This window comes from Calliphora vicina, chromosome 5, assembly GCF_958450345.1.
Source record: "Calliphora vicina chromosome 5, idCalVici1.1, whole genome shotgun sequence".
NCBI classification, from domain to species: Eukaryota; Metazoa; Arthropoda; class Insecta; order Diptera; family Calliphoridae; genus Calliphora; species Calliphora vicina.
In genome coordinates this window covers 4,371,812-4,386,875 of record NC_088784.1, presented here as the reverse complement: position 1 = coordinate 4,386,875, position 15,064 = coordinate 4,371,812, and the positions used below count along the sequence as shown (strand labels likewise).

At 29.5% G+C, this 15,064-nt stretch overlaps 1 protein-coding gene across 1 annotated transcript in view; it reads right to left on the bottom strand.

Annotated features, from left to right (window-relative positions):
- arr (low-density lipoprotein receptor-related protein 6) overlaps nt 1-15,064 on the bottom strand; it is a 124,666-nt gene that overhangs the window by 7,169 nt on the left and 102,433 nt on the right. The window lies entirely within an intron of this gene.

The following is a 15,064-nucleotide window of genomic DNA, read 5'->3' as shown; positions in this document are numbered from 1 at the left end:
TTGTTGGTAACAGCTGTTTATTGTTTACAAAATTCCATCTAAAAATTTCACAACAAGGGGAATTTTTTTCAGGTGAACAAAGTTGATGAACGAAAAAAGGAAAAGGGAAAATATTTCATGTGAAATGTTGATTCGCGATAGGGGTGTATAGGTTTTTTTATTAATTGTACTTTTATTTACTTATATTAACAAGAAAAATAGGAACATCATTAATTTCAGAAAGTAGAAAACAAATTAAAAACTTAGAGAAACGTAGGTTTCTAAAAGGATCTAACCCTTTTAGACTAACCCTTTTAGTGACTCGGTATTTTGTTGGATATCACTGAACCAATTAAAGATTCAATCAGCTCCTCTTATTTATTTCGCCATTCCCTTATAACAGCATCTGAAAAATCTTCCTTCGAGGTATTTTACGATCTATACTTTTTCATAGGTTTCCTATGGGCTTCAGATCTGTCGTTCGGACAGGCCACTTCAAAACATGGTCCTCATTGGATTCTAACCACACACGGTTATAACCCTAAAGGTGTGTTTGGGGTCTTTATGGTGCTGGAATATCTAAATTAGAAGCATATTTTCCTCAGCGTATGGATACATAACATTGTTTAAAATGGATCTATATCCTATTCCAGTCATAGTATCTTTTATCATATGAATTGAATACTTTGAAAAACAGCCCCATACTATAATATTGCCACCGCCAAACTTGACTGTATTATTTTTGTACTTGGGGTCCAGTATTTTCCCCTTAGTCCGTCTTAAAAATTTCATATTTGGATTCATCGGAAAAGAGAACATTATTCCATTTCTGTCTCGGCTAGTTTCATTATTTACCCTTATCGCAAATCAATATTTCACATGAAATGTGTTTCCTTTTCCCATTTCTCGTTCATCAGTTTTGTTTAAGTGAAAAATTCCCCATGTTGTGAAATTTTTAGATGGAATTTTGTAAACAATAAGCAGCTGTTACGAACAAAATTAACTATTGTGAATGAAAAGTTCATGGAATTTTCCCTTCGAGTGAAATGGATATTTCATGGGAACAAAATTTCACATGTTATTGATGATAGGGGTGATTATTTGGCAGCACAGCAGAAAAAAACCATCACTCAAACTAAGGCTTAATAAATAAAATGGGAACTCTGCACCATCAATTTCAATGGTAAAAAATTAGTTTACTGAATTTCGTTATGGACGTACAAGCATGGAAGATACAGAACGTTCGGGACGCCCAGTTGAGGTTTCTTCTCCCGATAAAATTGAAATAAGTAACGACTGGTTTTGACCGATCCGAGATTGTGAAAGCCATAGGCATTTGACATGGCTCAGTTGTTTCAATTTTGAACGATAACTTGTGAATGAGAAAGCATTCCGCAAGATGGGTACAGCGTTTGCTCACAATCAACCACAAACGCAATCGTGTGACAACTTTGCAGGAGAGTTTGGTGTCGTTAAATCGACAAAACAACACACTACCGACCAAACAGCAGTCAAAAACAGTGGGTTTATTGGGGTGAATCGGCACCAAAGAAGGCCAAGGTGGGTTTGTTAGAAAATAAAGTTATGACAACCGTGTTTACTTTTACAAGAGTAAAACAATCAGTGGCGAATATTGAGTAGATTTAATGACGATTTGAAAAAAAATCGACCGCATTTGTGCTAGAAAAAAGTTATTTTTCACCTAGATTGCACTCATGTGCAGTTGAATGGCAAAACTTCATGAATTAGGCTACCAATTGTTTCCTCATCCTCCGTATTCTCCGGATTTAGCCCCGAGTGACTATTTTTCTTGTTTCCAAACCTGAAGAAATGTCTCGGAGAAAAGAGATTTGACACCAAGGATGACAAACAAATACCTACTTTGAAGACCTCGACAAATCCTATTTTTTGGAAGAGATAAAAAAAATTGAAGAAACGTTGGACAAAGAGTATAGAGCTCAAAGGAGACTATGTTGAAAAATAAAATGAGTTTTTATCTAAAAACCTGTGTTTCGTATAAAAAGCCACGGACTGTCCTCATGTCCATCTGTAAGTTAAAATCAACTTTCCGAAGCCACCTAATAACTAACATATGTGATTGATAGATCAATATATCTACTATAGTCCAACATAGATTGCTATTTAAAATCGAGAAAATCGGCCCACAAATGGCTGAGATATAAACAAAAAACAGCGATTACATCGAATGAAAAATGTAGAAATTACTTGTGAAGGGTACAAATATAGTAAATTTGAATTTATCTTAGAAATATGTCATGTTTTTGAAAACTGAAATAACGGAAAAATAGTTTTTAAAAAAAGTCACCATTGTAGTGCCACTCACTGTCAATTTTGTATAGGAGAGAGTCAAAACTCCTTTAAAATAAAATTTTTTAAATTTTCGTTGAATAGTGTAGTAAATAAATTTAGCCAACAACAAAACATGTTAACAATATTTGTGTTGTTGGTCTAATTGCAAATGAATACGCGTAAAATGCAAACAAATGAATAAGAAAATACAACAGCTACGAATGAGCAAAAATAATAAAACAAAAAAAAAAACAAAAAAATCCTCGTATAACTAAAACACAAGCATTTGTATTCAACATTTGCAAACTCTTCAACAGATGCTGCAGAGGCAACAAGAAGAACAACAACAACAAAAAAGTGGAATTGCATCATGGTAAAATAATGGTGTGATTCTACCAGCAACCATGAGCAAGAACAACGTAGAAAAGAAGCTGGCTGCCAGGAGGATGATGATGACGATGATGAATATAAATGAATCTATTCCCTGGCTGAAAGGAGATGCGTGCACTCCAGTGTACAAACCCATGCACACACTCCAACAATCGTAAATAAATATTTAAATAATAAAATGAATGTATTCATGTTGCATGACACACAAGTATTTGCACAAGTACAAGTATGAGTGTAGTTTTGCTTTCTCCTTTCTCTGATTAATGATGAATGAATGGCTGGCTGGCTGGAAGATGGATGATGCTCGTCCAAGTACACTACTACGGGCAACAAACACAATATTCTACAGTAATTTGCATGAGGGTTACGCATTGTTTTTTGTCTCAATGGAAATATGAACATAATAATAATAAAAAAACCTACATAAATATTTACTACAACTTAGCTAGCTACAACATTACTTGAGTCAGTTGAAGAGTAACAATTATACTAGAACAAGTCCTCAAGAAGATACGAGTACCAAAATGTGAGCAAAAAACCCCCAACCAAGTAAGTAGCAGCAATAGTATTCCATTAGCAACTAAATACAGCAAGGATTTGGTAGATTTGTTATTATTTTTTATTGGTACTACGTAAGTACGTGTATGTATCCTCATTTAATGGGGCATATTAAAAGGATTTATGTTGAATAAAAATTTTCAAGTTTCATTTACTATATTTTTTATTTATTTTTATTTTTTTTTCTAAAAATTACCTTAATAACTAATGTAATCCGTGGGGTGTAGTGTTGGTTCTATAGCTGATGTATGTGTATGAGATTTGCATTAAAAAAGTAACAATTTATTTACTACACATTCAATTTTTACAATTATAAAAATAATTTTAAAATACAGTGGTTTATTTAGGCTCTATTTTCACCCTTATCGTCAATAACATGTGAAATTTTGTTGCCATGAAATATCCATTTTCCTGGAAGGGAGAATTGCTATCGTGATATTCCCCTTAATTTTTCATTCACAATAGTTGATTTTGTTCGTAACAGCTGTTTATTGTTTACAAAATTCCATCTAAAAATTTCACAACAAGGGGAATGTTTTCACGTGAACAAAGTTGATGAACGAAAAAAGTGAAATATTTCATGTGAAATAGTCACCCCTATCGCGAGTCAATATGTCACATGGAATTTGCTGCCTTTTCCCATTTTTCGTTCATCAACTTTGTTCACGTGAAAAAATGCCCCTTGTTGTGAAATTTTTAGATGGAATTTTGTAAACAATAAACAGCTGTTACGAACAAAATCAACTATTGTGAATGAAAAGTTCAGGGGAATATCACGATATCAATTTTCCCTTCGAGGAAAATGGATATTTCATGGGAACATAAATTTCACATGTTTTTCACAATAGGGGAGTATAATTATTTTTTAAGCTTCTATAAAGTCTGATCAAAACAAATATTCTGCGAATTTAAACAAGTTTTAAGCTTCTATAAAGTCTGATCAAAACAAATATTCTGCGAATTTAAACCAGTGGTCGGCACAAATGAGTTGACGGGCAAGGGACGGCAACCACTGCTACCTGTATGTAGAAATCATCTTTTCGTAGCCCCCAAATAACTTACTTACATGATTCATACATCAATATATCTGCTATAGACCTGGTTCGAGAAAATTGACCCACAAATGGCTGAGATATAAGGAAAAACCAGGACAACCTAAGTCATTAATATAGACATTAGACAAATTAATTAGAGAAATTCCTTTGCAAAGACGTCTAGTAAGTTGGACCTACAATTGGTCAAACTCGGGAAAATATTTTATAACCAATTTTTTTCACTAATAAATTAAAAAAAAATTTAAAAAAAAAAGTTTCATAAATTTTTTTCACTAAAAATTTTTGAAAAAAAAAATTCATAAATTTTTTTCACTAAAAAATTCATAAATTTTTTTCACTAAAAAATTTTGAAAAAAAAAATTTTTTTTTTAAAATTTAATTTTTATTTTTTATTTATTGGTGAAATTATGTGCCAACAATGCTTCATATGCGGAAAGATTTGCATTAATTCTTTTAATTGAAAAAAGTGCCGAATTTATTCCATCGGTTTCAACGTGCTTTTGTCACGGAAGACAAAGATCGCCCAGGTCAGCCAAAAAAGTTTGAAGATCAAGATTGTTGCCAAACTCAACAAGAGCTTGAAAAATTATTGGCAGCTACTCAAGCAGCAATTTCAAAACGTTTTTGAGCAGCAGGATTCATATATAATTTAACGTTGATTAATCAAATTGAATAATTTTTTTATTCAAATTGATTAATTATTTTATTAAATGAATTTATCGGTTGCTATTTTCCCTAAGTCAACTTTTGACTAATTATTTTAACAACTTTACAAAATTTTTAATCAATAATTTTTTTATTTAATACAAATAAAATTGTTGGCAATTTTAGAGCTCCAGTTTTTTCTGTGTACAAAAGCGGAGAAATTGGGTACCATACGAATTGAAGCCGAGAGACTTTGAAAAACGATTTTTCATGTCCGAAATTTATCTTAAACGTTATAAAAGAAAATCATTTTTACAACGAATTATTACTTGCGATGAAAAATGGATGTATTACGATAACCCGAAGCGAAAGAAATCGCGCCGTCCAACCAGCCGAATACAACACCAATCCAAATATCCATGGTAGATTATCCAAAACCGGTCAACCGGTTTTTTCATCTTTGTAAACTCTACCGGTTTCGTTTTTTTGAGAAACCGGTTTTTGTAAGACGGTTAATAGGTTTTATTGAAATATATTTTCTAAAGCTCATTTAATCATATTTTTCAAAAATTTTGATACGATTTTTAAAAATATTGTTTTTTTTTTTATAGAAAATTGTAGCATTTTACAATATTTCGTAAAAGATGTAAAATAATTGCATAAAGATAGAGCCTTAAGAATCAAAAAATTTTAAATATTAACCGGTTTTTTAAAGACAAAAACCGAAACCGGTTAAATGGTTTTTTAAAAGACAAAAATCAAAACCGGTTTTTTCAAAAACACACTTTTCCGGTTAAACCGGAAACCAGTTTTTTAAATTTGCCGGTTTTTTGAACACTCTAATCCATGGCCTATATATTATGAGTTGCTGAAATCTGGCCAGACCATCACATGGAACGTTTGAAGCGAGCATTTGCCAAAAACGGCCAGACATGAAAAAGTAATATTCCATTATGACAGCGCTCGGTTACATTATGCAATACCTATTAAAAAGTATTTAGAAGTTTTCCTCACCCGCTTTATAGTCCAGAACTTACCCCGTCTGACTTTAGATTTCTTTAGATGGAAACAGAACGCTCTCTCTGGGATACGCTTCACTTTGGAACAGAGTATCCAATATTGGCTTGATTCGTTTTTGACCTCAAAGGATGAACAGTTCTTTTGGCTCGGTATGCATATGTTGCCAGAAAGATGGGAAAAGGTCAATGGGCAATAATTTGAATAAATTTATATTGTAGAAATGTTTCAAAATAAAAGCTAAAAATTTTGGAAAAAATCCCCAATTTTTAGGTCATAACTTGATTGTTGATCATTTTGTGTTAAAAATTATAAAAATTCATGCACTATTTTGTCCCATGTCAGTTCTTTTTTTCACCCATGATGGCAAAAGTTTCATAAGATATTTATAATATAGTTTTGAATCTAGCTCAAGCCATTAGAAGGGTTACTATATTCATTTCCTAAACTTTTGTCTTTGTTTTTAAGATTTCAATAAATTGTTTTGCCCCTTGCATACATTAGTTTTGGCAAGGGGAACTTGTTATGCTGAATACTGAATAGCAAATTTAATATATAGTTGCAAATAAACTTCTGCATTCATGGTATGGTTTAGCTATTGTGCAAATAAACTGTAAGGGTAAAATATATAAGGGTTACAAGTTGCATATAAATACTTAAAATCTGCCACTTTCTTAATTTTCTTCTAATTTTTTTTTTTACAATTACATATTTAGAAGACTTAAAGTAAATAAAAAAAAAATCTTATAACAATAGTCTGGCAGCACTTAAAATCTTCTTACACAAAAACCTATTATATCTTTAACCTAATTTCGGTTACACTTACTACTGCTGCACAACACATCTCAACTCAACTCAACGCAGAACAACACATTTTAACCCTATTTTTTTAACTTCCTTAACACAGTGCAATTAAAATTTAGGTGTATATGTGTACATAACCGTAAATATTTTCAATAGGTTAGAAATATACACACACGCACATCTCCATTGCAAGGGGTTGTTGGGGGGTCCATGGTGCAGGTGAATCTATGAAGGCGTTAAGGGTTTGAAGTAAATATTTTACCCCACAGTTAAGTCTACAAGTTTAAATAAACACACTGCACATACATATACATTAATACTTACATACATACATCTATTTACATACTTATGTACATATGTATGTATGGATGTATATAAATATAGGTATATAAGTGTGTACATGTAGCAGTAAGTGAGAACCCAGTAAACATAGGGCCAGCTGTTTTAAATCGAATCTTTTTATATATCTCAAATAGGTTTGCAATTGTATTTCCTTAATTCGTTTGTAATTTCTATAACATTAATTTGTGACCCTACAAAGCAGTGGACGCCACTTATAGACAGCAGGGACCGAATGCAATTATAAAAAAATAACAGAAATCTGAGTAAAACTCGTTAAAATTACAAAGGGGAATCAAATCAGTTGCATGCAACATAATTTTTTTATAGTAAATGATAGATACATCTATTTAAATACTATGGTCCAACTTTAATTGCTATTTAAAATCGAGAAAATCCAAAAATTTCAAAAAAAAAATGTTCACTAAATTATTTTTTTCACCAATTTTTTTTTTTATCCAAATTTCTTTTTCGCCCCATTTTTATATCCTTCACCATGAGTGGCAATGCTATACATATATATGTAAGTTTGTCATTCCTTTTGTAATTTCTACATTTTTCATTTGCGACCCCACAAAGTTTTGGATCGTTAAAGATAGCGGAGTCGATATAGCCATGTTTGTTGAAATCAACTTTCCGTAGCCCCAAAATATCTTACATACCTGATTAATATCAATATATACGCTATAGACCTGGTTCGGTAGCTATTTAAAATCGCGACAATCGGACCACATCCTCGAATTTTTACCTATTTTTGATCTATGTATTTCTGGATTACTAAGTCATTGATATAGGCAATATAGATATCTAATGATATATATTTCAAAGACCGTTGCAACGGCTTTTATAACGCCATAGTAAGTCGGACCTACAATGGGTCAAAATCAAGATAAATAGTTTTAACCCGAATTTTTTTCACCAAAAATATTTTATTTTCATAATATATTTTTCACTAATAAATTTAAAATTTTTTTTTTTAAATTTTCTCTAGTTTTTTTTTACTAAAATTAAAAAAAAAAATTTTTAAAAAGTTCTCTTTAGTTTTCTTTACTAATAAATAAATTTATTTTTTTATAAAATTAAAAAAAAAATTTTAATAAAAATTGAAAAATTAAAAAAAAAAATTTAATTTTTTAATTTTTTTACCCAAAATATTTAAAATTCTTATTTTAAAGTATTATTTGGTAAGATTCGGCATAGAGTATCCAAAACCGAAACAAAAAACTCGACCGGTTTCGGTTTTCTTTAACTTTTCGGTTTTTTGAGAAAGCGGTTTTTTTAAGACGCTTAACCGGTTTTAATGAAATATATTTTCTAAAGCTCATTTAAACATATTTTTGAAAAACTTTGATACCATTTTTAAAAAATATTTTACAATATTTCGTAAAAGATATAAAATAATTGCATAGAGCCTTAAGAATCAAAAATATTAAATTTCCAAAGATTTAGTACACAATTCCTAACATACATATTTCTTACGTCCAAAAATTAAAATAAATTTAAGTAGACCTTTTTCATATTGAATAAAAATTTAATATAAACCGGTTAACCGGGTTTTTTTTAGACAAAAACCGAAACCGGTTAAGCTACGTTTCCGCATACACCGTAATCGACACCGAAAACGAAATTCCATACATTTGCACCGAAAAAAAATTCGTTTCAGAAATCGGCAACGAAAATTGGGAACGAAACGGCACCGATCAGTAACATAAGAAAACAACTTCAAGTAGGTTGTTTTCGTTGCTGTAGGAACGAAATTATTTTAATTATTTTTTTATTTCAAATTTAAAGAAAATGAAAATTAATAAAAAAAAATAAATTTTCTTTATTGGAAGAGGAAAAAATAATAGATTTTGTCAAAAATAATGAACTTCTATTTAATTTCCAAATGACAACTTAAAAAATAAGTTCGTTTCTGTTTTATGCCGCAACGCACCCAACTGAAACGAAAACGAGGCGGTGACGAACACCAACGTTTTTCAGTTTCAGTTTACGTTATCGGCGCCGATTAAGGTGTATGCGGAAACCCAGCTTTAACCGTTTTTCTTAAAAGACAAAAATCAAAACCGGTTTTTTCAAAAACACACTTTTTCGGTTAAACCGGAAACCGGTTTTTTTTTAAATTTGCCCGTTTTTTGGACACTCTAATTCGGCACAATCGAATATAGCTCTTTTACTTGTTTTTCATTAAATTTAAAAAAATAATTTTATTTTTCTTTGTTTTCTAACAGGTCACAATTTTCATTTTGTGAAAGCTTACGTTTCCTTCGCACATCAGTATGCAAATAGAATATACTGATTTATTACCACTTTTTTCTAACTTGTTTTAAAGAGCTTTATCAAAATACTGAAAACCCTTTTGATCTGACAAAACAGTTTTATCCTCTAGGAACCAATCATTTTCCGAAATCGCTCATATAATTGTACATTTAAGAAAGCTTGGAGAAGATACTTTTAAAGGATCGTGCATTTTTTCATTACAGAAAACCGGACAAACGTAACTGATGAGAATCAACATATCTTTTCATTTTCAAATAGTTATTAAATCCTGGGCCCAAATTACCGCATTCGATATCGAGTAAAATTTATCGTAATTTTCTTATTTGAGATTATGGCATTCGATATCGAGCAAGAAATTTAGTACATTTTATCATAATTTCGATATCGAAATCATTTTTCGATACGATAGCTCATTCGATCACGAACGCGATAATTGGCCCCTGCTCAAATATTTGAAATTGGTGCAAGTATTTGAATTAAATTCATTCTCAATTTAATCAAATCTGAAGCGTAACGAATATTCTTTTTCATATTCGAGTAATTATCAAATCCTTCTCAAATATTTAAAATTGTAGCAAGTATTTGAATTGAATTCATTCTCAATTTTATAGAAAATCTTAAAGTTTACTGGGTAATGTACTCGTTTATTATGAATGTATAGCTAGCAAGCCAGCTAAAACTACACCAACATCCAGCTGTATGCAGAGAGAGAAAATTACATTGAAATCCTTGTAAATAATTTACATTTTTTAACATTTTGCTCTAGTGGCAAAACAAAAAAAAAATTTTTTAAAAAAAAACAATGCAAAAAAAAACCAAGCAAATAAAAATGATGCAGTGCTGGTTGAGGCGAATAATAAAAGTACACTAAACTAAGGGAAATTAATTTTAAAATATTAAATAAATTTCAGTTTTAACTAAATTTAAATTAAAACAGATTCCGTTTCAAAACCTAAAAGTTTTTAAACAAATATATTTAAAACAAAAATAAATATCTTGTGACAATAAGCAGCTATTAAATTTTATAATATTTTTAGTAGAAATATTTAAACAGATAATTTTAAAAAATATCTGATATTTTGAAATATTTCTTAACAAATTTCATATTTTTTTTGCTAAACTAAAAACTTGTTATACATTTTTCAAATGGTTTATTATTTTTTAATTATTTTCAAATAAAAATAATTTAAATTGCATTAAATTTAAATAACGAATATTTTGCAGTAAAAGCTGTGAAAAGTTAAACATATCACCCCTAGCGATCCCTGTGTGATGAAGGGTATATAACTGAACGAATAACGAAACAGGAAAAAAAATAAATACGAAACCAACCAACATGGATGGTTGATGGATGGCAGTATTGAAGCAGAAATCATCAACATCATCATCATTACAACGAAATTTCCTCATCATCGTCATTCATTCATTCATTCTGCTATGTTCTGACGAGGTACTATATTATTGTGTTAATGTTGCCTGTGTGTGTTTATGCATTAATCGTTGTGTTGTTGATGTTGCTGCTGTTGCAACAAGGAAGGTGGTTTCATGTTGTTGATATTGCTGCTACTGTCGTTCATGATGAGGAGGATGACGATGATGGTTGACTATTTAACAAATAACCAACAACGACAACAACAACAAGAGTCGTGAATACAGTAGAGTTGAGTAGGAAAATAAAAAAAGAAGAAAAAAATATAAGCAAAACAAAAAATGGATTATAATGCAACGCAGGAATATTTTTAATTATTAATGTATACACATGCAGCAGTAGCAAAAACCATCATCAAGAGCATAGTAACGTCATCATTTTGAAACAGCAACAACAACAACAAGTACATATACAAAAATATACAGCAACAAAACATCATCATCATCATCAACAACAACAATTATAATAAGAGCTTTAAAATAATGCAGTAGATTACAATGTAAATACAGTCTTAATGCGATTTAAAATAACAATTTAAAGAAAATACCCATTTAAAGAGATGATATACTCAATGTATTAGGGAAGTTTATAGGTAAGGGGAGGATTGATTTAATCATGGACATCAAATTTCCACGGTTCCAAAATAACTTGTACTTATAGATGACATCCTAATGCATAATTTACATGATCCGAGGTCGATAACTTTTCTAAAGAATTTTAATCTTCTCTATGATTTTTATAGATTTTGTCATGTATTTCGATTATTTTTCTATAGAGAATCCAAAATATCGAAAACTTTTATTAGAAAATCAATGTAATCAAAAACGAAGTAATCAATAAATTTTCTATAGAAAATTAAATCTATCGATATCTTTTTTTTTAAAGAAAATCCATGTTATCGATATCTCTTCCAGAAAAAAATGATTTATCTTTTTATCTATAACTTTTCTATAGAAAATCCAAAATACCGAAAAGTTTTATATAGAAAATTAAAATAACCAAACATTTTTTTTATAGAAAATCTAAGTAATCAATAAATTTTCTATAGAAAATCGAAAATTTTTCTATAAAAAAACAAAGTTATCAAAAACTATTCTATAAACAAATAAGTTATCGAAACTTTTCTATAAAAAACAAAATTATCGATAACTTTTCTATAGAAAATCAAAGTTATCGATAACTTTTCTATAGAAAATCAAAGTTATCGATAACTTTTCTATAGAAAATCAAAGTTATCGATAACTTTTCTATAGAAAATCAAAGTTATCGATAACTTTTCTATAGAAAATCAAAGTTATCGATAACTTTTCTATAGAAAATCAAAGTTATCGATAACTTTTCTATAGAAAATCAAAGTTATCGATAACTTTTCTATAGAAAATCAAAGTTATCGATAACTTTTCTATAGAAAATCAAAGTTATCGATAACTTTTCTATAGAAAATCAAAGTTATCGATAACTTTTCTATAGAAAATCAAAGTTATCGATAACTTTTCTATAGAAAATCAAAGTTATCGATAACTTTTCTATAGAAAATCAAAGTTATCGATAACTTTTCTATAGAAAATCAAAGTTATCGATAACTTTTCTATAGAAAATCAAAGTTATCGATAACTTTTCTATAGAAAATCAAAGTTATCGATAACTTTTCTATAGAAAATCAAAGTTATCGATAACTTTTCTATAGAAAATCAAAGTTATCGGTAACTTTTCTATAGAAAATCAAAGTTATCGATAACTTTTCTATAGAAAATCAAAGTTATCGATAACTTTTCTATAGAAAATCAAAGTTATCGATAACTTTTCTATAGAAAATCAAAGTTATCGATAACTTTTCTATAGAAAATCAAAGTTATCGATAACTTTTCTATAGAAAATCAAAGTTATCGATAACTTTTCTATAGAAAATCAAAGTTATCGATTACTTTTCTATAGAAAATCAAAGTTATCGATAACTTTTCTATAGAAAATCAAAGTTATCGATAACTTTTCTATAGAAAATCAAAGTTATCGATAACTTTTTTATAGAAAATCAAAGTTATCGATAACTTTTCCAAAGAAAATCAAAGTTATCGATAACTTTTAAAAAGAAAATCAAAGTTATCAATATCATTTCTATAGATAATCAAAGTTATCGATAGCATTTCTATAGAAAATCAAAGTTCTAGATAACTTTTCTATAGAATATCTAAGTTATCGATAACTTTTCTATAGAATATCAAAGTTATCGATAACTTTTCCAAAGAAAATCAAAGTTACCGAAAACTTGTTCAAAGAATATCGAAGTTATCGATAACTATTCTATTGAAAATCCTAAAAAAATAAATTCAATAAATAGCTGATTTACAAGCAAAATTTAAACGTTTCGTTTTATAAAATTTTGCTTTTAATAATATTTTGTATCTCAAAGAGATTAAAGTTGGAAAATTTTATTTAAAAAACTTAAAATTTCAAAAATGATTAATTTTGCAAAATCGTTATGATATTTCAAGAGTTGCTTTCAAATTTGTTGAAATTTCTTGGCAAAAAGAACGTTATGTCCATGAAATACTCCAAATACTTCAAAACATTTTATGGCTGTGAAAATCGATAATCAATTTCAAATTGTATTTACTAACGATCGTGAAAAAAACAGATGATTTTTACAAGATATGTATATTCGATAACTGAAGATTGCTGACAACGCACAGTGGAGTCTATCGCTAAAATGGTTGTAATTAATCTGTATCTTTTAAATTAAAACTGGTCCGATTAATTTCAGAAAATATAATTTGTGACCACCCTGTTAGAAAACAAGGTTAAATACAGGGTGTCAAAGTAGACCACCTCTAGTTTGCAATATTATGTAGAGATCGTATCTTGTACAAATAATTCAATGAAATTTTACTTTGCTTTAAAGAAAATAGCAAATCTTGTTTATTTTTCCAAGTTATCTCTTACAATTTTAAAGATATTATTTAAGTTTCAATGGACAATATATTGATTTTTTCATTCCGTTTATAACACATCGAAATATTGGTTGTAGACCCACAAAAGTGTATATATTCTGGGTCATTATAAAATCCTAAAGTGATCAAGCTATGTCCTAGACGGAAGAACCTGACTTAATTAAGAAGCCTTCATTAGTTCAAAATATTTTCCAACTTTAAGTATCTTTCCCATAACACATGCCAATACTGTACATTATGTTCGCCGTATTGTATTTAAGAAAAACAAAAAAACTGTATACGAAAACAAAATGTAATACATTACTATACAGAAGGGGCTGATGAAAAATGCAGGAGGTAGGAGGAGAATGGGACCTAGGTAAGAGAAGATGTAGCTGTAAGTGTAGATGACTGTGCAAGTAAAAGATGGTTATCGTAAATGGCATAGTTCAAATGACCGAGTCAACATTTCACCTTGTTAATGTGTATGCAGGCAGCAACGTCATTAACAAGACATGCAGAAAATAAAACCAAAAAAAAGAAACTAAACAGAAAATTAATTAAGAAAAATATACAAAAATATTAAAGTTTTCACAAGTTTAGTAGAGTTTAAACAAGTTTAACTAAAATTTTAATTATTTGCAGCTATAGAAAAAAAGTATTGGTTTTTTTCTTACAGTGTAGTAGGAAAATGTAATATTAGAAGAGGAAAAAAGACCCTTTAGCACCAGAAGGTAAATTAAAAATGAGAGTGGGTGGATTATAATATACTATATACATATGTATATGAAAATGTAAATGCAACATTCCCCCAAACAATAATAATAATAATAAACAACAAAATGGTTAAAACTGCTTGCTACAGCACCAACATACCAACAGCAAGCAGTAATATCTGAAAAAAAAACTTACTCTGCAAATGAATAAAAAACAAATATTCTCAGGAAAAAAAAATAAAAAATAAATAAGAACAACACTTAAATGCTTAATGGGTGAAAATGGACTCGAGTTGGTTTTTATGCATGCAAAGTTTGCAATATATGGTTGCACGTACCATTGGCTTGGCAGCAAGTGGAAAACCAACAAGCCAGCATCCAGCAGCCGGAGCTGGAACGTAATAAGGAAGTTTTTATGTTCAACAAAAACAAATTCCATCTTCATGACATTAAGTGAGCATGCACAAGCAAGCGTTGGTTACTCTCCAACAATAAATACTTATCAAAATGCAAAAATCAACCGAAGATACACACACCCAACTCTAGTTAGTACTTACTCGTACAACAGAAATTTAATATTTAAGTACAAGCACACACGTAGCAAGTCCCACTCCA